This window comes from Rhinatrema bivittatum, chromosome 1 (genome assembly GCF_901001135.1).
Source record: "Rhinatrema bivittatum chromosome 1, aRhiBiv1.1, whole genome shotgun sequence".
In the NCBI taxonomy this organism is placed as follows: Eukaryota; Metazoa; Chordata; class Amphibia; order Gymnophiona; family Rhinatrematidae; genus Rhinatrema; species Rhinatrema bivittatum.
Window position 1 is genome coordinate 604,391,923 of NC_042615.1, and position 22,400 is coordinate 604,414,322.

A 22,400-nucleotide genomic window follows, 5' to 3' on the forward strand; every position below is an offset into this window, starting at 1 on the left:
AAATGTTATTAAATAAATAGACAACGCTTTAACAATGGCAAAGCAGGTATCCAGTGTTGCTAAATTGGTGTTTTTTTAGTCTATGTATGATTTGTAGACTAAAATCTTGAGTTTTCAGTATTTGTATTTGTTGTGTTGCACTTTAGTCCAATCAATGCTGGATTATTGTAATGCCCTTTGCTTAACCATTACTCAGACTAATCTGAAACGGCTTCAACTATTTCAGAATATGACAGCTAGAACACTGAAAAATGTATGTAAATCTGATCATATTTCTCCAATATTGAAATATTTATACTGGTTACCTGTCTTATACCAGATTATTATTATTTTTATTTTATTTTTATTAAAGTTTTGTTTACACACAATTTAAAACATTGTGACAGAAAATAAGTAGGGTTTTTTTTTGTTTTTTTTAAATATTACAAATTGCAATTTCCAACTTAATCATCTTATTACTACTATTAATACCACTATATAAATAAGTAATATAGTAGGGGTGAAAATAAAGAACTGAAAAAGCGATTGTAATCATATATCGATAATAAGAATAACAGGCGACTGAATGAAATTCCTACTCATTTCCATTCTGAACTGGCTGGGTCAGATTGGGGTAGGAATTAAGAAAGAAATGGAGCTGTGAAGGCTCAAAGAAAGCATATGTATGACTTTGAAACTTAATAACACATTTGCAGGGATATCGCAAAGTAAACTTTGTACACTTTATCACAGCTTCGTCTCGCATCTCTAAGAATTTCTTTCACCTTTCTTGGGTAGGCCTTGTGATGTCAGGGAACATCAATATCTTTTGACCTCGAAATAATTCAAGTCTATTATGGAAAAATAATCTCATGATATTGTTTTTCTCAGTCAAGAAAGCGAAAGTTACTAATAATGTTCCTCTGATAGAGATATCTTCATCACTGTTTAATTCCAGTAATTCTGTGGCATTTATTTGTTGTTGTTGCTGTTGTTGCTGTTCTCTATTTCTCTGTGATAAATAATAAGCTCTAATTATTAAAAAAGCTGCTTCCCCTGGAATCTTTAATATCTTATTTAGATATTCCTTAAATAAATCGAGAGATACAATGTGATTTATTATTGGAAAATTCATAACCCTCACATTTAGGCTACGGAGGGAGTTCTCAATATTTTCAATTCTTTTTTGTTAAACCATTTCCATTTGGGACATTCTCTGCTGATAACTTTCCATAATTCTTACCTTATCTTCCACCATCTCAATCTTTCTTTCTTGAGCTTGTAACCTCTCATCATTTTCAACAGAATTTTTCGCCACCACAGCTACCGTTTTTGAAAAGTTCACAATAGCTAGCTCAATTGCAGCTACTGCTTCCCATATTGCCTCATTAGTAATAACTGCCGGCCTTACAAGAAAAGGAGTTAAAGGTTGAGGTAACTCACCCCTTTCTACGGCCCCAGTTACAGAGTCCCTTCCATATTCCCACTGAACAGCGGGTTCACCAACCTCCACAGAGGTGGGTAGATATGTTCCCAGTGTTGTGCTTTCTCCGGTCTCCACTGCAGCTGTTCTCTCCTGATGAGATCCTTGTCCACCGGCACTAAGCAGTAAATCCCTCGGCTCCACCTCTTCCACTGAACTCTGGCACTGAGGCGGGGATGGCATCTCTGGCATGCCGGGACTAAGCAAGATCTCTTCAGCCTGAGGTGGGGACGTTCACTCTCCATCCTGCCTTCCTGTGGCTCTCGCTCCTGGCTCTTTCGGGGTGGACACAAAGAAGGTTTGAATTGTTGTTTGTTTCAACTCCTCATTTTCCACATTTGCTAAGCTCTCCCAAAGGTGAGCTTTGTGTTTGGTATGGGGCATTTCAAGCAAAATTGGCAATATATTTCACAGGAAAATCTCACAGCTCCTTCAGTAGCATCTCATTCAGTCACCATCTTGGAAACCCTCCCCCCCCCCCACCTGATGCCAAATTATTTTAAAAGTTTTATATTTAAGTTTTAAAATACTTCTTAAAGGAACATAAGCTATTTTTGTAATCTGTTGAGGATCTTCCAACAAGTAATATGAAATCCTCACAAAAAGAAGTGTTAAATCTGCTGTCCCCAAAAGAACTCTATCTGTAGGGAACAAGGCAATCTTCATTCCAATACCAATAGAATTCATTGCCCCAGGAAATTCACTCAGAAGGTCGCTATCTGAAATTTAGAAAACTGGTTAAGTCCTCGTTGTCTTGTAAGGTTTTTGATTAATTGGATTTCTTCTTTTTAATATGATGTTATAGTTTTATGATTTGAAGCTCCAGGGAGGAAGACTCAGAACCAATGTCAGGAAGTATTTCTTCACAGAGAAGGTGGTGGATGCCTGGAATGCCAGAATGAAGACCAGAACTGTTAAGGACTTCAAAGGGGTGTGGGATAAACACTGTGGATCCATAAAGTCTAGAGAATGTGAATGAAGAGAGGGTGGCTCGTGGGAATGACGGCTACTACCTGGACATAATACCAGGAACATTGTCATCTCACATTCAGAAAAAAACTGAAAACTTGGCTCTTCGCCCAAGCATATCGCTGAAGAAACCCATGGTACCCGCAAGGACCTCCACCCCCTGGTGGATGTCCTCTCACAGCTGCATCAAGTATCCGCTATTCTAGAACCGCTCTTGTATATTAACATTGCAATAGAATCTCCATTATGTAAATATGTATTTAAGTTTAACAGCGAAACAACCACTCCTTGCTGATAGACTCTTCTATATGTTTAGAATAGAAATTGTTAACCTATCCTTTCTTCTAACAGCCATGTTCGATCCCCCTGTTTTAATGTAACTTTTCGCTTCCTATGTTAACTGGTTTCCCCCTTGTTTATTGTAAACCGGTACGATAAGACCTAGTCTTGAGCATCGGTATATTAAAAGAACGTAAATAAATAAATAAATAAATAAATAAATATTCAATAAACATACACAACTCCAACATTGCTCTAAGCTTCAACGGCAAGAGGAAATGTGGAAAAAAGGATTTGTATTCACAAAAAAGAGGGGAGTAGCTTGCTTGTTACGGCGGTTACTACCCCAAACCAAATAAGCCTGATACTTCACTTTCAATGCATATCCAGCTTGGCTCCCTGATTCAATGGCAGGGGGAATGAAGAAAAGTGGATCTATATATGGTCAACAACCAACAAGGACTGAATTACATAGTCTGGGTAAACAAATAAGCATGGGTGTAGCTTGCTTATTGTGGTGGTTACTACCCCTAACTATTTAAGCTAGATATTTCACTTAGATGCAGTTCCAACACTGCTCTCTACATTAATGGTGGGGGTGGAAGGGAAATAGAACCAAAAGGTTACTAAGGGCCAAGAGTAACAGATAAGTATGAGAAAAAAACAAGTGCGAAAGCTTGCTGGGCAGACTGGATGAACCGTTTGGTCTTCTGCCGTCATTTCTATGTTTCTATGTTACTTTATAATTGTTTTTATGTGTTGTCATAAGAACATAAGAAATTGCCATGCTGGGTCAGACCAAGGGTCCATCAAGCCCAGCATCCTATTTCCAACAGAGGCCAAACCAGGCCACAAGAACCTGGCAATTACCCAAACACCAAGAAGATCCCATGCTACTGATGCAATTAATAGCAATGGCTATTCCCTAAGTAAACTTGATTAATAGCAGTTAATTGACTTCTCTTCTAAGAACTTATCCAAACCTTTTTTGAACCAGCTACACTAACTGCACTAACCAATCCTCTGGCAACAAATTCCAGAGCTCAATTGTGCGTCGAGTGAAAAATAATTTTCTCTGATTAGTCTTAAATGTGCTACTTGCTAACTTCATGGAATGCCCCTAGTCCTTCTATTATCTGAAAGTGTAAATAACTTATTCACATCTACTCGTTCAAGACCTCTCATGATCTTAAAGACCTCTATCATATCCCCCTTCAGCCGTCTTTTCTCCAAGCTGAACAGCCCTAACCTCTTCAGCCTTTCCTCACAGGAGAGCTGTTCTATCCCCTTTATCATTTTGGTTGCCCTTCTCTGTACCTTCTCCATCACAACTATATCTTTTTTAAGATGCAGCGACCAGAATTGTTCACAGTATTCAAGATATGGTCTCACCATGGAGCGATACAGAGGTATTATGTCATTATTATGCATTATGAATTTTAATGTTTGGTAATAATATTTTTGTTTTATATTTTGATTATTGTATTGTAAGCCATTTTTAAGTTATTATGAAAATCATGTGTTGCAACCGCGGCTTTTGGATCCTGATGCAGGCGTGACCACGGCTGGTGATGAGGGCATGGAGGTGCGATCGCTAGTTCATGGGAGAGCATGAGCCCCTGAACCATGGCCCCCAAGACACACCATGGGAGGTGAGAGCATGCAAGCACTGGCAGAGCAGGAACAAAGCAGGACTGGAACTAAAGCAAGGAACTCGGAACAGGAACCAGGCAGGATCAGCCCTCCACTGGACCTACATGCACCAATGAGACCCAGCAATGCAATGCTGGTCTCAGGTGTAGCCCTCCGGCCACTTGGAAGCCCTTCCGGACCCGCCGCTTGGGAATGATGAGTGCGTGAGGCCAGACGGAGGCTGAGGGCAGGAACAAGACGAGGACTTGGAACTTGGAAGACTCAGATGAGGACTTGGATCTTGGAAGGTTCAGATGAGGACTTAGAACTTGGAAGGTGCAGGTGGGCACTGTCCCTCAGGGTGCCCTATACAACCTGGGAAGGCTGGTTGCGGATCACGCAGGAGTGAGACAAGCGCCAGAAGAGGATCCAACCAAACAAGGCTCCAATGAATGGATACAGGAACCAGATCTATATGGATTTACCCTTGGGGTGGCCATCTGGAGGACTCGAAGAGCTGGAAGACTCGGAACTTGGAAGACTCGGAACTGGACTTGGAACATCAGGAGTTCAGGAACATCAGGACTTCAGAACATCAGGACCAAGGAACATCTGGAGCATCAGGACATCTGGAACAAAGACAAGGCAATGAAGGAGCTCTGATGAGGAACAAGACCAGGAACATCAAGACATGGAACGAAGAACCATCTTAGACAAATGAAGACCTTGGAGGATCTTGACCAGCGAAGAAGAACATGGATGACCATGGGATCCAATATGAAGGCCCTGAGGAACAGGAACTGAGCCCTTTTATAGGGCTGAACCAGGAAGTGAAGCTGATGAGGACGTCCAGTGGGGTTGTGGGTTTTTCCCGCCGCTAGCCCTTTAAATTGGATGAAGTGGCGCAGCCACATGCCTAGAGGAGGGCTCAGTGAGTGGAGCAGGACCGAGGACAGTGGTGGCCTCCAGTCCATGATGAACGAAGGAACAGCAGCCTCCCCAACGCTCAGGGAGGAGGAGCCGAGTGGCTTCCTGCTGCGGAGACAGAAGGCAGCGGCGGTGGCACTCCAGGCTGCAAAGGAGGGAGCAGGGCCCGGTGGCACCACGCCACGTGGAATGGCGGCAACCTGCAGACCGCAAAGAAAGCCCTGGCAGCATCCGCAGGAGCGGCACCAGGCCGTGCAGATGGCATCAGTGGCATCCGGCTGCACAAGCAAGGCCCCGGGGAGCAGCGAGCGGCGACAGGAGCAACGCGGCCATCCAGGCTGCGCTAAGCAGAGTCTGGCAGCGTCAGCGGCAATGGCGGTGAGTGAGGGCCTGCTCGCGGGATGGGGTCTGCGAGCAGGATTGCAACATCATGTTATCAAAAATAAATATTACTATTACTATACCCCTTACAGGATACATAAAATGATAGGTGGAAATTCCCTATTATTTAAAGGGCATCTTTTCCATATTTTTTTGTGTGCTCTTCAAAGTAGGTTATTTAGATGGTGAAATCGAGCTAATGGGGACAGCATGCTTTTATCACAACTCTTTTTATGTGTCACTGCTTGGACAGGAAGGACATTCTGTTACTCCACTCCATGATCTCTGACTCAATCTATAAAATCAAATTGGCTCAATAAGAGACACTGACATATTGCATCCAATTCCAAAAAAAGTGCACCTTTATTTTTTGGTATATCCAGCCAGCACAGATCTATGTGTATGGATGATATAGTTTAATCATTGGTATTACTAAACTAGTCAGAAAATCATGGGCTTCCATATCAACACCAGTCAACATTACAGCTGACCATAAGAGTCAACCAGATATTTTATCCATTGCCTTTTTACTCCTTTAGCCCTATGAGAGGGCTGTTTGTTGTTTTCCTTTTAGGCATACCCAAATTTCTCATCCAATGGGCACAAAATACATAAGCACAAATTCTATAGAATTACATTTCTCCCACCACTTTTCCCCCAGCACTGCTCAGCACTTGCAATATCAATGATCTTCTTTACCCAACTTTTCCACATTACCATGCTTTCATGCTGGTTTCCCCAAACACAGCAATAGCAAGATCATATTGTGGAAACACAACTCACCCCGCTCTTTAGCACAGTTTCTTCCCCTCTTGAAACATCCTACTTTTTGGGTAGTTCATTGGGAGGAGTACAATACCACTTCAGACTCTGGTCACTGACCTTTCTACTTCACCATTATGATAAGTCCTCCTGAGGGAGGAGAAAAACTCTCCTTTCCATCTGTGCCAGATCCCCTGGACCCCACATGTCAAGAACAGTCTAGGGCAGTTTCCCAATTGATTAAACCATCCCACACATGCTCTTCTTCGTTTGACTGTATATTGGTTCTCATGGGTGGAAAAGATTCACTCCTTTCCATTCTGGTACTTCTTCACTCCAGTCCAACCATGAAGGGGGATGGACTCCACTCCACTTCTTCTCTGCCTTGGGACAATCCCTTGAGCTGGATAGCCCCTGCAGGGTGCCACTCCTAGGAATGTGCAGCAGGGACGGATACGTTCAATTCGGTATTCGTATTCATCGGGACCCAAATCCGTTACATCCGTTTTCGGGGGATCCTGATTCATCCATTAGTTACATAAGGGATTTGTTTCCCATTAAAGTTAAAACAAAATCCATCTGAACCCTTTAAACTCAATTAACTACAACCCCCCACCCTCCTGACCCCCCAAGACTTGCCAAAAGTCCCTGGTGGTCCAGCAGGGGTCCTGGAGCGATCTCTTGCACTCAGGCCGTTGGCTGCCGGTATTCAAAATGGCGCCGATAGCCTTTGCCCTTACTATGTCACAGGGGCTACCGGTGCCATTGGTCGGCCCCTGTCACATGGTAGCAGTACAAGATGGCGCCAGCCATCCATTGCTCCTACCATGTGACAGGGGCCGACCAATGGCACTTTTTTTCTGCCCCCCCCCCTCACCTTCCCCTCCCTTCCCCTACCTAACCCACCCCCCAGCCCTAACTAAATCCCCCCCTACCTTTGTTAAGTTATGCCTGCCTGAGGCAGGCGTAACTTGCAAGCGACAGCAGGCTGCCGGCGCACCATTCCCCGGCCCGGGGGCTGGTTCGGAGGCCTTGGCCACACTCTCGGAATGCCCCCAGGCCGGCACCACACACACGGCTCTGCCCACGGAATGCCCCTGATTGCCACGCTGCCCCCGGAACGCCCCCCGGCATGCCCCCCAAGCAAAGCCCCGGGACTTACGTGCGTCCCAGGGCTTTGCGTGCACCGGCGGCCTATGCAACATAAGCTCGCCAGCGTGCAAGTCCCCTGCGTGCGTAAATCCAGCTGGATTTACGCGCGCAGGGCTTTTAAAATCTGCCCCACAGTGTAACAAGTCAGAGCATGATGAGTGCAGGGTTTCCCCCACCCAGATGCTTTGTACATCTTGACCCAGAATAAACAGGGTGAACCAAAGGGGGTTCCATACATGTTTTGAGCAAAGTTTGTGTCATGAATCTGCCTGCCACATAGCCTCCCTATCAGCAGAGGGCATTAGCGGGCCTCAATCACAGCCACTTTAGCTGCTTTATCACTGATCACATGATGCGGCAGTTCAAGCCCTAATTAACCCAGCCTATCCAATCCCTCCTTCCCTTTTCATTGAGTCACCTCAGCTCATTTGGAGTACATGTAGATACCTAGTTCCTGTAAAGAAGGCCTTGCCAGTACCTGTTTCTAAGGTCACCAAGACTACTTCATCTATTCAGGCTGGCTATTTGAATGCTTGTTCTGTAAAAAAAAAAAAAAAAGAAAAAAAAGAAAAATCTTTAAATGATAGCCTTTACTTATATATTTACAAAGTTGTATAATGTATATACTGCTTTCTCCATACAAAATGTTCATAGTGGTTTACATTGTTTCATACACATTATGTAAACATAAAATAACATTACAGTAGCATAACTATATATAAGTTAAAATAAAAGAACTAAGAAATTCGGGTATATTAGGAGATAGCAAATAACCTAAAATATAGAATAATAATCTACCTTGCTCAATATCAAATGCCTTCTTAAATAAAAATGTTTTCAGGTGACGTTTAAATATGCTTTGCCAATACAAACTGGATTTACTTTAATACCTGAAACATGGTTGCTAGAACATGATATTGTGACCTTAAACCAGATTTGTTCTCAGGAGTTTCTATATATTCATCAACCCTGATTGTCTGGGAGAGGAGGAGGCATTTTAGTTATTTACAAGACGTCTCTTTCCCTTGAAGCTGTAGATATGGTTTTCGGTTAGCCAGCTGAGGTAGTAGTCATGTGCATTTCTACTTGAGTGTTTTATTTATTTTTATTTATTTATTTATAGCTTTTCTATACCGACTTTCCAATAACAGAATTACTGATCAATTCGGTTTACATTTTAAACTTTAACAGTGACAGGTAATTGTCTTACAATGAACAGGAATAAATAACTTGGAAATAAATATATGGGGAATATAACATAGATACAATATATAAAGCCTAATGTAGGCAAAGGCATAAAAAACATAGGCATAACAACATAGGCTTGGGTATTGATTTTTTGAGTTCTTTGGGGTATTATTTGTGTTATTCATTGGGGTATTTCTTTGGGGTTTGAGGAATGTTTAGAGTTGAACTTGTCTCTTTCTTATATAGATCTCTTGTCGGTTGTTTGAAAACCTGAGTTATTTAAGTAGTTCTCTTATAGATTGATTGATAAAGACCTAAAGGGGACCTTGGCAGAGATGAATTCAGCCAGCTGAAATTATGGAAAAGCTTGGTGGAAGAGCCAGGTCTTAAGTCTTTTTTTGAAAACAATGGGGCATTGCACTGATTTGAGTTCAGGTGGGAGAGTATTCCAGAGTTTGGGGCCAGCTGTGGAGAATGCTCTTTTGCTTAACGCTGATTTCATTGGATGGGTTTGGAGGTTGTTTCTGTAGGCTTGTCTCACTGGTCTAGTAGAGGGGTGCAGTTGTAAAGGGATTTTGAGCTCAAGTGGGGCCAGGTTGTGAGTGCTTTGTGTATTGATGAAAGCACTTTGAAGAGTATTCTGAAATTGACTGGTAACCAGTGCAGGTCCTTTAAAACGGGTGAGATGTGGTCTCTTTTTTTGGTCTTGGTTAGAATCCTTGCTGATGCGTTTTGCAACATCTGTAGTGGTTTTAAGGCGTTTGCGGGGAGGCCCATTAGCAGAGAGTTGCAGTAATCAATTTTCGTGAGTATGATTGCTTGCAGAACCCGTCTGAAATCTTGAAAATGGAGGAGTGGTCTAAGTCTTTTTAAAACTTGTAATTTGAAGAATCCGTCCTTTACTATATTATTGATGAGAGCTCTGTAATTCATTTGGGTATCAAGTATAACTCCAAGATTTCTGACTTGTGGTGACAATGTTATTTGAGTGGAGAGGTTGGTGCTGGGGAGTGAGTAGGTTCCATCTTGAGAAATGAGTAGGTATTCTGTTTTGTTTTGATTAAGGATAAGATTTAGGCTTGTGAGTAAGTTGTTGATGGCTTGTTGGCATGTGTTCCAGAAATCCAGGGTTTTTTGGAGAGATTCAGTGATTGGGATTAGAATCTGTACATCGTCTGCGTATAAGTAGTGGATGAGATTTAGGTTAAGGAGGAGTTGGCAAAGTGGGAGGAGGTAAATATTGAATAATGTTGGTGATAGAGACGATCCCTGTGGGACTCCCAAGTTGCAGGAGATTGGTTGAGATTCTTCCCTGTTGACCTTGACTTTATATTGTCTGTTCTTAAGGAACGATTTGAACCAGTTGAGGGCTGTATCTTTAATTCCAATATCTGAAAGACAATCTATTAGTGTGTTATGATTGACCGTATCAAATGCTGCTGATAGGTCTAGGAGGATGAGAAGACATGGACATCTTTTTTCCAGATTCATTTTGTTTGCCTTATAACCCTCCTGGGTTTGTGATGGCTAATATTAATCAATTGGCTGAGCAACTGATTAATCTAAAGGTAGATAAACCTAAAGGCAGATAAACTTTTAATCATTGGTGATTTTAATTTACATTTGGATGGATGATAGTTCATCCTCTTATACTGTAGAGTTTTATCATTGATGGTTGTGTCTGACATAACTCAATTAGTGTCTGGTCATACGCACAGTGCCAGGCTGCCAGCTATACTTTGGATATGATTTTATGCTCAAGTGAATAGGCCAAAAAAAGTTTAGTTAAAGATAAGATACCTTTATTAAAGTCCGACCATTTTCTGGTGCTTTTTCAGGTTGACAGTACTCAATTTGGTAAGTGTCCCTGTGAGTCAACGCAAAAGGTAATGAGACCTCTTATAGATAATAAGGTTTTTAAAGCTGCATGTTCCGCAGAATATTATAAATCATCTCAAGAAAATGCATATGAAGCTTCTGATGACATATAATTGATTGAGCGGTGGAATGATTCTCTTACTGCAGTATGTAATAATTTGGCCCCTCAAAAGATTGTACAATCTAAATGTGTTTGCAAGAAAGCCTTCTCTTTTTCAAATGAAGTTGCTGTCAAGAGCAGTGAGACAATTGGAAAGGTGTTGGAGGAAGCTGAAAGATCAGTTATCTAAGGAAGCTTATCAGTCTGCCTTAAATGAATATTGGAGCTTTTGCTCTGAATGTAAATGATTTTATTTTAAAAACAGAATTGAAAAGTCACTTAATCAGCTGTGGGAATAATACTCTGTAGTACATAGATTGTGATACCCTGTCAAAGTTTTTTCAAGAGAAAGATCAGAGCTTGTTTGCACACTAGGGGGGTCATTTTCAAAAGCGATCGCACGCGAAAAGTCCCTTTTCACGTGCGATCACTAAATGGGGGCTGCACCAGGGCCGACTCTGCAGAGACATTGCTGGCGGCAAAAGGTAAGGACCCTTATTGCCACCAGTTTTGCGTCGAATAACTACACCTTTTATGGTGTAGTTATTTGGCATGAAAGCCGGCAGCGATCGCACCGTGGAGGTGCGTCGCTGCCAGCTATCGCAGGACCACCCCCCCTGTCCCCCGTTACCGCCGGATTCTCTAAGGTCTGTGACCTTAGAGAATCCAGGCCTTAGCTGGATAACCTCTGAATTATCTAGCTAAATGCTATTAGAACATAAAAGCATAAGATATGTCATACTGGGTCAGATCAAGGGTCCATCAAGCCCAGTATCCTGTTTCCAACAGTGGCCAATCCAAGTCACAAGTACCTGGAAAGTATCTAAACATTAGATAGATCACAAGCTACTATTGCTTATTAATAATCATCATAGCAGTTTATGGATTTATCCTCTAGGAACTTATGCAAACCTTTTTTAAACCCAGTTACACTAATTGATGTAACCACATCCTCTGGCAATGAATTACAGAGCTTAACTATACGCTGAGTGAAAAAGAATTTGGACCTCTGTATTCTTGAGGACAGAAGAGTGAAGAGTAACTGTGAAGGATAATGGGGTTGGAAGAGAGTGGTCTGTGACTTTTGGGTTTTGACCTAGGGTTGTTTTTTTTTTAATTTATGCTGTTGTACTGAACTGTGAATTCAATATATGGTTTATCTTGTTGAACTGGTTATTTCTGGAATTTATCTGTCTTTATTTTGGAGCACAATTATGGTGTGGACATTGATTCTTTTCATAGGTATCCCCTCAGCCTAGTTTGGCCCCTGCAGATGATCTTGCCTACCAGTCCAGACTGAGTGTTCCCTCACCCTGGCAGAGCTAGACCAGTGCTGGGAAGGTGATACTAGGTGAATGAGGGGTTACATATGTGTGAGTAAATATCTCTTGCAAGCAAGTCCATGGGTGGAGTGGAGGACTTCAGTATCTCCTGTGCACCCCAAATAGGTTTTGAATTGTGTCAAATATTTTTTTGCACTATCCCACATATCTCTCTAAAGGTCCCTTTTATAGCGGTGCAATTCAGCAAAACCTGAATATCTGGTGGTCTGCCCTCTGGAGCTCAGAATCTTATTATTATTATTTATTATTTAGTACTTTTTTATACCGACATTCATGATACAGATCATATCAAATCGGTTTACATGGAACAAGGGGTTATAACATTAATATTAACATAGAAGAAGAGGCAAAGTTACAATAAAACAAGGGCAATGGAACTGGGGAGATGAAAAAGGCCAGAGGCAGAAGGTGAACTTGGTAACTATAACAAATAATATACAGGGTAGAAATGGAGTGCACTGATTGTGTGGCCTTAGTCTATAAACTGGGGCGTAGCTGAGACGGGCCTGAGTTAGGGGAAGGCTTGTTGAAACAGCCAGGTCTTGAGTTTTTTTCCTGAAAGTCACCAGGCAGGGTTCCTGTCTGAGATCTGGGGGAATAGCATTCCAGATGGCTGGTCCCGCTGTTGAAAGGGCCCTTTATCTAGTGGCTGAATGACGGGTAGATTTGGTTGAAGGGGTGTGCAGAGATCCTTTGTAGGCTTCTCTGATAGGTCTTGAAGAGGTGTGGAGTCTGAGTGGGAATTGAAGGTCGATGGGGACTTGGTTGTGAATGATTTTATGGATGATGGTGAGGGACTTGTGTAGAATTCTAAAGCTAATTGGTAGCCAGTACAGGTTTCTTAGGATGGGCATGATGTGGTCTCTTCTATTGGTATTTGCCAGAATTCTAGCAGCCGCATTTTGAAGCATCTGGAGAGGTTTGGTGGTGGAGGCGGGGAGACCCAGCAGAAGGGAGTTACAATAGTCTATCTTGGAAAATAGAATGGCTTGGAGGACGGTTCTGAAGTCGTGAAAATGTAGAAGAGGTTTAAGTCTTTTTAACACCTGTAATTTATAGAAGCAGTCCTTGGTTGTGTGATTGATGAACTTCAAGTTCAGATGGTTGTCAATTATCACTCCAAGATCTCTTACTTGGGTGATTAAGGTGTTGGAGGGGGAGGGGGGGTGTCAGCTGAGGGATATCACTGTAGTCAGGAGATATGAGGAAGAATTCCGTCTTGGCTGAGTTAAGTACCAGGTTTAGGTTGGTGAGGAGGAGGTTGATAGCTTGGAGGCAGTTGTCCCAGAACGTAAGTGTTTTCATTAGGGATTCAGTTATAGGAATCAGGATTTGTACGTCATCGGTGTAAAGATAGTGTTTTAGTTTTAGGCTTGTTAGCAGCTGGCAGAGGGGTAGGAGGTAGATATTGAAGAGGGTGGGGGACAGCGAAGAGCCCTGAGGTACTCCTAGTGAAGAACTAATGTGCGGAGACTCTTTGTTTTTGATTTTGACTTTATAGCCTCTATTACTGAGAAAAGAATCGAACCATCTGAAGGTCCTTCCTGTTATCCCAATGTCTGATAGTCGATTTAGGAGGATTGAGTGGTTCACCATGTTGAATGCCGCCGAGATGTCAAGAAGTATAGCAGGAAGGGGTTTCCTTTGCCTAGGCCCATAATGAGGTGGTCCATGAGGGAGATGAGGAGGGTTTCCATGCTTAGCGATTTGCAGAAACCTTATTGAGTTAGGTAGAGGATTTTATGGTCTTCAAGATATTCTGATAGTTGAGTACTGACTAATTTTTCCATAATCTTGGCAACAAAAGGCAGATTGGAAATAGGACGGAAGTTGTTGGGTTCCCTGGGATCTAGGTTTGGTTTCTTAAGAAGGGGTTTGAGGGTGGTGAGTTTTAGAACATCAGGGAAGATTCCTTGTGATAGAGAGCAGTTTATAATATCAGCCAGCAGCTTGGAGATAGTGTCCGGCACCAATAGGAGTAGTTTAGTCGGGATTTGGTTGGATCGATGGTTAGTGGGTTTCATTCCCTTTAGTAGGGATTCAATCTCTAGGGCCGATGTAGGTTTGAAGCAGTCAAGTATGGCTCCCGTATCGGAATATGAGGAGAAGGAGATAGGAGATGAGGTGGTGCTGGAGGGCAGGAGTGTTAAGAGGTTGGAGATTTTGCTCTGAAAGAAGGGAGGGAGCAATTTTAGATCTAATTCTCAGTGGAGCACAGGACTTGGTGAGAGAGGTAACGGTGGTGGGGCCGCTTGGCAATAGTGATCATAATATGATCAAATTTGATTTAATGACTGGAAAAGGAACAGTGTACAAATCCAAGGCTCTCGTGCTAAACTTTCAAAAGGGAAACTTTGATAAAATGAGAAAAATTGTTAGAAAAAAACTGAAAGGAGCAGCTACAAAAGTAAAAAATGTCCAAGCGGCATGGTCATTGTTAAAAAATACCATTCTAGAAGCACAGTCCAGATGTATTCCACACATTAAGAAAGGTGGAAAGAAGGCAAAACGATTACCGGCATGGTTAAAAGGGGAGGTGAAAGAAGCTATTTTAGCCAAAAGATCTTCATTCAAAAATTGGAAGAAGGATCCAACAGAAGAAAATAGGATAAAGCATAAACATTGGCAAGTTAAATGTAAGACATTGATAAGACAGGCTAAGAGAGAATTTGAAAAGAAGTTGGCTGTAGAGGCAAAAACTCACAGTAAAAACTTTTTTAAATATATCCGAAGCAGAAAGCCTGTGAGGGAGTCAGTTGGATCGTTAGATGATTGAGGGGTTAAAGGGGCACTTAGAGAAGATAAGGCCATCGCGGAAAGATTAAATGATTTCTTTGCTTCGGTGTTTACTGAAGAGGATGTTGGGGAGGTACCCGTAATGGAGAAGATTTCATGGGTAATGATTCAGATGGACTGAATCAAATCACGGTGAACCTAGAAGATGTGGTAGGCCTGATTGACAAACTGAAGAGTAGTAAATCACCTGGACCGGATGGTATACACCCCAGAGTTCTGAAGGAACTAAAAAATGAAATTTCAGACCTATTAGTAAAAATTTGTAACTTATCATTAAAATCATCCATTGTACCTGAAGACTGGAGGATAGCAAATGTAACCCAAATATTTCAAAAGGGCTCCAGGGGCGATCCGGGAAACTACAGACCGGTTAGCCTGACTTCAGTGCCAGGAAAAATAGTGGAAAGTGTTCTAAACATCAAAATCACAGAACATATAGAAAGACATGGTTTAATGGAACAAAGTCAGCATGGCTTTACCCAGGGCAAGTCTTGCCTCACAAATCTGCTTCACTTTTTTGAAGGAGTTAATAAACATGTGGATAAAGGTGAACCGGTAGATATAGTATACTTGGATTTTCAGAAGGCGTTTGACAAAGTTCCTCATGAGAGGCTTCTAAGAAAAGTAAAAAGTCATGGGATAGGTGGCGATGTCCTTTCATGGATTGCAAACTGGCTAAAAGACAGGAAACAGAGAGTAGGATTGAATGGGCAATTTTCTCAGTGGAAGGGAGTGGACAGTGGAGTGCCTCAGGGATCTGTATTGGGACCCTTACTGTTCAATATATTTATAAATGATCTGGAAAGAAATACGACGAGTGAGATAATCAAATTTCCAGATGACACAAAATTGTTCAGAGTAGTTAAATCACAAGCAGATTGTGATAAATTGCAGGAAGACCTTGTGAGACTGGAAAATTGGGCATCCAAATGGCAGATGAAATTTAATGTGGATAAGTGCAAGGTGATGCATATAGGGAAAAATAACCCATGCTATAATTACACAATGTTGGGTTCCATATTAGGTGCTACAACCCAAGAAAGAGATCTAGGTACCATAGTGGATAACACGTTGAAATCGTCTGTGCAGTGTGCTGCGGCAGTCAAAAAAGCAAACAGAATGTTGGGCATTATTAGAAAAGGAATGATGAATAAAACGGAAAATGTCATAATGCCTCTGTATCGCTCCATGGTGAGACCGCACCTTGAATACTGTGTACAATTCTGGTCGCCACATCTAAAAAAAGATATAATTGCGATGGAGAAGGTACAGAGAAGGGCTACCAAAATGATAAGGGGAATGGAACAACTCCCCTATGAGGAAAGACAAAAGAGGTTAGGACTTTTCAGCTTGGAGAAGAGACGACTGAGGGGGGATATGATAGAGGTGTTTAAAATCATGAGAGATCTAGAACGGGTAGATGTGAATCGGTTATTTACTCTTTCGGATAGTAGAAAGACTAGGGGGCACTCCATGAAGTTAGCATGGGGCACATTTAAAACTAATCGGAGAAAGTTCTTTTTTACTCAACGCACAATTAAACTCTGGAATTTGTTGCCAGAGAATGTGGTTCGTGCAGTTAGTATAGCTGTGTTTAAAAAAGGATTGGATAAGTTCTTGGAGGAGAAGTCCATTACCTGCTATTAAGTTCACTTAGGGGGTAATTTTCAAAAGGAGTTACATGCGTAAATGTAGCTACTATTGTAGCAATTTTCAAAAGCCATTTACTCGAGTAAAGTGCTCTTACCCTAGTAAATTCTATGGACAATTCAATGGCATATATTGTAGCAATTTTCAAAAGCCCACTTACTCGAGTAAAGTGCATTTACATGCGTAAAACCTAGATTTACGCATGTAAATGCTTTTTAAAATCCGCCCCTAAGAGAATAGCCACTGCCATTAGCAATGGTTACATGGAATAGACTTAGTTTTTGGGTACTTGCCAGGTTCTTATGGCCTGGATTGGCCACTGTTGGAAACAGGATGCTGGGCTTGATGGACCCTTGGTCTGACCCAGTATGGCATTTTCTTATGTTCTTATGTTCTTATGATTGTGCTTCATCATCTGGGATGGTCAGGGTGGTGATTTTTGTGAGTTCAGATACGTAGGAGAATAGGGCCTTGGTGTCGAATATGAGGTCGTGAATTCTACGTGTGTAAAAGTCTCTTTTTGCATGCATGAGGCATGAAGATTGTTCTTGGAGGAGAAGTTTCCAATGATCTCCAAAATCATTTGATTGATTGGATTTGATTGATTGGATCATTGGAGAGCATTGATTGGCTTGATTGATTGATTGAATCATTGGAGATCATTGATTGATTGATTGATTGGATTGATTGATTGGATTGATTTATTGATTGGAGATCATTGATTGATTGATTTGATTGATTGGATCATTGAAGATCTTGGAAATTAATTGGGTCCATTTTGCATAGCATTAATGCACATTCCAAATCAAGTTGTGTAAGCCTGCAAGAATCATCTGCAGCTCTTTTGAACTGCGGCTTTAAAAAATCAAAAACAAGAGGTCAATATATCCCTGTAGTTTTCTGCCTTCCTGGGGTGAATAGCAGCATATATGAGGGTTTTTCTGAATGGTGACTGTAATAAAAAGGTTTATTCAGGAAATATTTAGAACTGTCAAAAGATATTTTCCAGAGCTTGAAAAAAGGTATCTGGGGTGAACAAGTGGTGCCACCATAGACTCATCACTAGCAATGCCAGCTGTTGAAATATTAAACTGGATAGGTATGATGGTATATATGTCCCCTCATCTACCTAAATGAGGAAGTGCAGAGGTGATTATCCCTAGGAGCAGAGAAGGCATCATGAGATATGAAAGGCTTCCAGGGCAGAGTTTAAGAACATAAGAACATAAGAAATTGCCATGCTGGGTCAGACCAAGGGTCCATCAAGCCCAGCATCCGGTTTCCAACAAAGGTCAAACCAGGCCACAAGAACCTGGCAATTATCCAAACACTATAATTCCCAGACACTATAATTCCCAAACACTATAATTCCCAGAATTCCCAGAATTCTAAGGGGAGAATGGCATCATGGTACCCTGGGGAAGTGTCTCAGAGTTGGGTAGATGGAGATTCTGGCTACACTTGGAGAAACACAGGTGAGGCAGTTGAAGGACATGCAGAGAGAGGAGAGAGGAAGCAGAAGCTTGAGGGGGAGATGCAGTAGAATATAGGGCAGATCAAATTGGTGGAAGGGTAGCACAATATATTATGGATGGCATAGAGACAGCAGGATAAAAGTCCAGTAGGAAATAAAATGAACTGTGGAATCTTTATAACTAGAAATTCCATGTGTGACAGGCAAGAGTATAGCAGTCCACCTGGCTAAGATGAAGAATCAGTGAAATGCTAACTGAAAATAGAAAGACAAATACAATTGGCAAAACAATAATAAAAATATAGTTCAATTACCCCAGTATTGATTGGTTAAATATTTCATCAGGACATGCTAGGTAGGTAAAGTTTTTCAAGATGCCATAAATGACTGCTTCATGGAGCAAATGATCTGGGGAACCATGAGAGGGAATTACTTTAGATCTAGTCCTCAGTGGAATACAGGACCTGTTGCAAGTAGTAATGGTGATGGGGCCATATATCAAAAGTGATCATAATGCAATCAAATTTGCTGAAGGGAGGACATTAAGGGGTAGATTTTCAAATAGCGCGATTTGGCGTACTTTTGTTGGCGCATCAGGCGCAAACAAAAGTATGCTGGATTTTAGTAGATACGCGCGTATCCGCTAAAATCCGGGATTGGCGCGCGCAAGGCTATCGATTCCGTATAGCCGGCGCGCGCCGAGCCGCGCAGCCTACCTCCGTTCCCTCCGAGGCCGCTCCGAAATCGGAGCGGCCTCGGAGGGAACTTTCTTTTGCCCTCCCCTCACCTTCCCCTCCCTTCCCCTACCTAACCCACCCGCCCGGCCCTGTTTAAACCCCCCCTTACCTTTGTCGGGGGATTTACGCCTCCCGGAGGGAGACGTAAATCCCCGCGCGCCAGCGGGCCGCTAGCGCACCGGGACGCGACCTGGGGGCGGGTCCGGAGGGCACGGCCACGCCCCGGACCGCCCCGGGCCTTAACCACGCCCCCGGGCCCGCCCCTGAAACGCTATGGCCCGCCCCAAAAACGCCGCGCGGATCGGGCCCGCCCCCTCAACACGCCCCCGACACGCCCCCCTCGGAAAACCCCGGGACTTACGCGAGTCCCGGGGTCTGCGCACGCCGGTAGGCCTATTGAACATAGGCGCACCGGCGCGCAGGGCCCTGCTCGCCTAAATCCGCCCGGATTTAGGCGGATTTAGGCGAGCAGGGCTCTGAAAATCCGCCCCTAAATAAAACTATGGCAGAAGCATTTAATTTTAAATGAGGAACGTGATTAGACAAAAAACTAAAAGAAGTGGTTGGAAAGAATGGACTTCTTGGAGGAGAAGTCCATTAACTGCTATTAATCAAGTTGACTTAGGGAATAGCCACTGCTATTACTGGCATCAGTTGCATGGGATCAACTTAGTGTTTGGGTACTTGCAGGTACTTGTAAACTGGATTGGCCACTGTTGGAAACAGGATGCTGGGCTTGATGGTGTTACGCCCATCGGTCGCAGACGGCTGCAACCTCTCATGCTTACCTCTTTTTCTGTTGCATCTTCATTTTTTGGACAAATGGTGGCCTCCGCCAGCTACCGCTGACCAGCCTGGCATCCCCGGGACGGCGTGGGCACTGCCGACTGCCATCTTGGACCAGGGATCACTTAGGCGTGCGCGCGCAAGCATGGGCCGCTCTTGTACACGTCATGGTGGGAACCTCGGGGGCGTCCCCCCTGAATGACGTCATCCGCTTCCGATACTTAAACTACTCGACCCTTCACTGCTACGAGTTAGCAAGGACTTTCTTCCTGCTGAATTCCACTCATTGGACTTCCGTTCCAGTCTTCATTGGCGTGAGACTCTCTGGGTACCCACTCCTCGGGGGCCCTATCCGTCTCAGGTTATCCGCTCCTCAAAGGACCTTCTGCCTTGAACTACCATCGGTTCCTCTTTCTGGAACTCTCCCTGGACCTCTGCTACCTAAAGCCTCATTTGGGGATTCGCTGCGGTGTACCCCGTGCCTCGGGCCAATACCGCTTCTCCCCTGAAGGAACTATTCAGGCATACCCTGCCTATTGGCTATTGCTGCACTTTGGACAAGCCTTCTCATTTCATCTCTGAGACTCATCCCCAGTGTACCCTGCTTGTGGGCCACTACCGGATCTGCACATCTGAGTGTCCTCCATTACTGCAAGACTTTCTGGCATACCCCACTCTGCGGACCCCTACCAGATCATCACCTGTGACATCACCATCACTGGGTATACCTCCTGCTCTGATCTTTACTTTCTGCTATCAATAAAGACTCTATTCCACAGCTGTGTCTGACATTGCTGAGGCCACGCCTACCGGTGGTGAGGCTCACAGGGCTTCTCCCTGTGGGCGGAGACACCTCTCACCTCAGCCCAGAGGTTCACATTAGAACTAAACATAACAGATTGCTAACTCCATGGACCCGGCGCAGGCCTCAGCCATCCAGGCCATTCCTGGCCTGGCCCAGCGGATCTCAAAGCAACAAAAGGTATTGGAGACTTTGGCTAATGCCATCAATCAACTAAGCTCTCGGCTGGACTCCGTCTTGATGCCTGTCAAGCTCACCTCCGCTTCACAGACACTGCCTGTCTGGCTTTCTGTGCCCTTGCCTGCACCTACTCATTTTACAGGTGATCCCCTGTTATGTAGGGGCTTTCTGAATCAATGCTGTATGCATTTTTCGCTGCAACCTACCTATTTACCAGACGTAGTGTCCAAAATTACGTACATCTTGTCCCTTTTGGACGGGAAAGCCCTGGCCTGGGCCTCACCTCTTTGGGGAAGAATGGATCCAGTCCTTAATGATTTGACAGGGTTCCTTGCCCTATTTCGTTCAGTATTTGAAGACTCCGCTCGCAAGGCTGTCGCAGGATCTGCACTCCTGCATCTACAGCAAGGTACCAGAACTTTAACTGAGTACGTGATCAAGTTTAAAACCCTATCCTCGGAACTACACTGGGATCAGGGGTGCCTATGTGCCATATTCCTGGAGGGTCTCCAGGAACGCATAAAAGACAAATTAGCTACACGTGAACTCACCGAAACTCTGGACTCCCTCATCAACTTCGCTGGTCGCATTGATCGTCGCCTGCATGAGCAATCCCAAGAGACTAAAGGATCCAAGAAGTTCTCCTCGGGGGTTCCACGCCCTCGTTCAACACTGGTCACCCAGACTACTCCCATGCCCAGTATCGAGGAGGAAGAGCCCGTGCAAATGGGCCACAGTCACCTATCAGCTAAAGAGAGACATCACCAGCAAAGATTAGACCTCTGCATGTACTGCGGTCAGCCAGGAAATGCTGTGCCCTCTTGTCCTATCTGTCTGGGAAACTCTCAGACCTAGGATCCGCCAGAGGACTCTTCCTATGTCTCACCTCTCCATCTCCTCCATTGACACTTCCAGTCTCCATTATCTCAGATGCCCTTGAGTTTCATACTTTAGTCCTGGTGGACTCCGGTGCTAGAGGAAGCTTTATACTCAAACAACTCATGGAGCACCTATGAATTCTCACCTCTGCTATTATCATCAATTCATAGTGCGCCATTGCCTGGCGAAGTCACCTATTCCACTCAACCCATCAGACTCCGCACTGGATCTCTACATACGGAGACCATTTCCTTCTTGGTCTTGGATAAAGCAATATACCCGGTGGTATTTGGACTGCCATGGCTACAAATGCACACATCCCACTTCGACTGGAGTACCCTGCAGTTGTCCCAATGGGGCGAGTCTTGCCATGGTAAGTGCCTAGAGACTGTGACTCCCATTCCTTGCCTGATCACTACCACATCTCTTACGGGCTTGCCTCCGCAGTACTCTGGCTTCCAAGACGAATTTTCCAAGAAGGCAGCGGACACCTTACCACCTGAACTTTACTTTCTGCTATCAATAAAGACTCTATTCCATAGCTGTGACTTACGTTGCTGAGGCCATGCCTACCAGCGGTGAGGCTCACAGGGCTCCTCCCTGTGGGCAGAGATACCTCTCACCTCGGCCCAGGGATTCACATTAGAACTAAACATAACAGATGGACCCTTGGTCTGACCCAGTATGGCAACTTCTTATGTTCTTATGATTTAAAATTACCACATTGGGATAACAGGAGAATCAAGATGGCGGCATAAAGTAGTTGTAGTCTTGTTGGGCTCCTTTTTTCACTTTATTGTTTCTTGTTTCTAAATGCCACTAAAAAGGAAAGGACAAGTGAGGATATATCCCTCTGAAACACGACTTCTACTTCTATTTCAGGAGGGCTGGACCCCATTACGGTAGCTGGTGAGGGAGTGACCATTGTCACTGAGGAAGAAGTATCTCTAAGCCCCCTGGATGATCATCTCCCACTGGCTAAGCGTGCTTTTCTTCATCTGGGCATCATGGAGCCGCAGTTGG

The 22,400-nt window shown here is 43.6% G+C and overlaps 1 protein-coding gene across 2 annotated transcripts in view; it reads right to left on the minus strand.

Annotated features, from left to right (window-relative positions):
- The window catches only part of LOC115100925 (zinc finger protein 474-like), a 134,989-nt gene that overhangs the window by 99,807 nt on the left and 12,782 nt on the right, over window positions 1-22,400 (minus strand). For both annotated transcript variants that reach the window (XM_029620034.1, XM_029620023.1), the window contains exon 3: window positions 8,043-8,102. The gene's annotated coding sequence lies outside the window, so the exon portion shown is untranslated. The remainder of the gene's footprint in view (window positions 1-8,042; window positions 8,103-22,400) is intronic.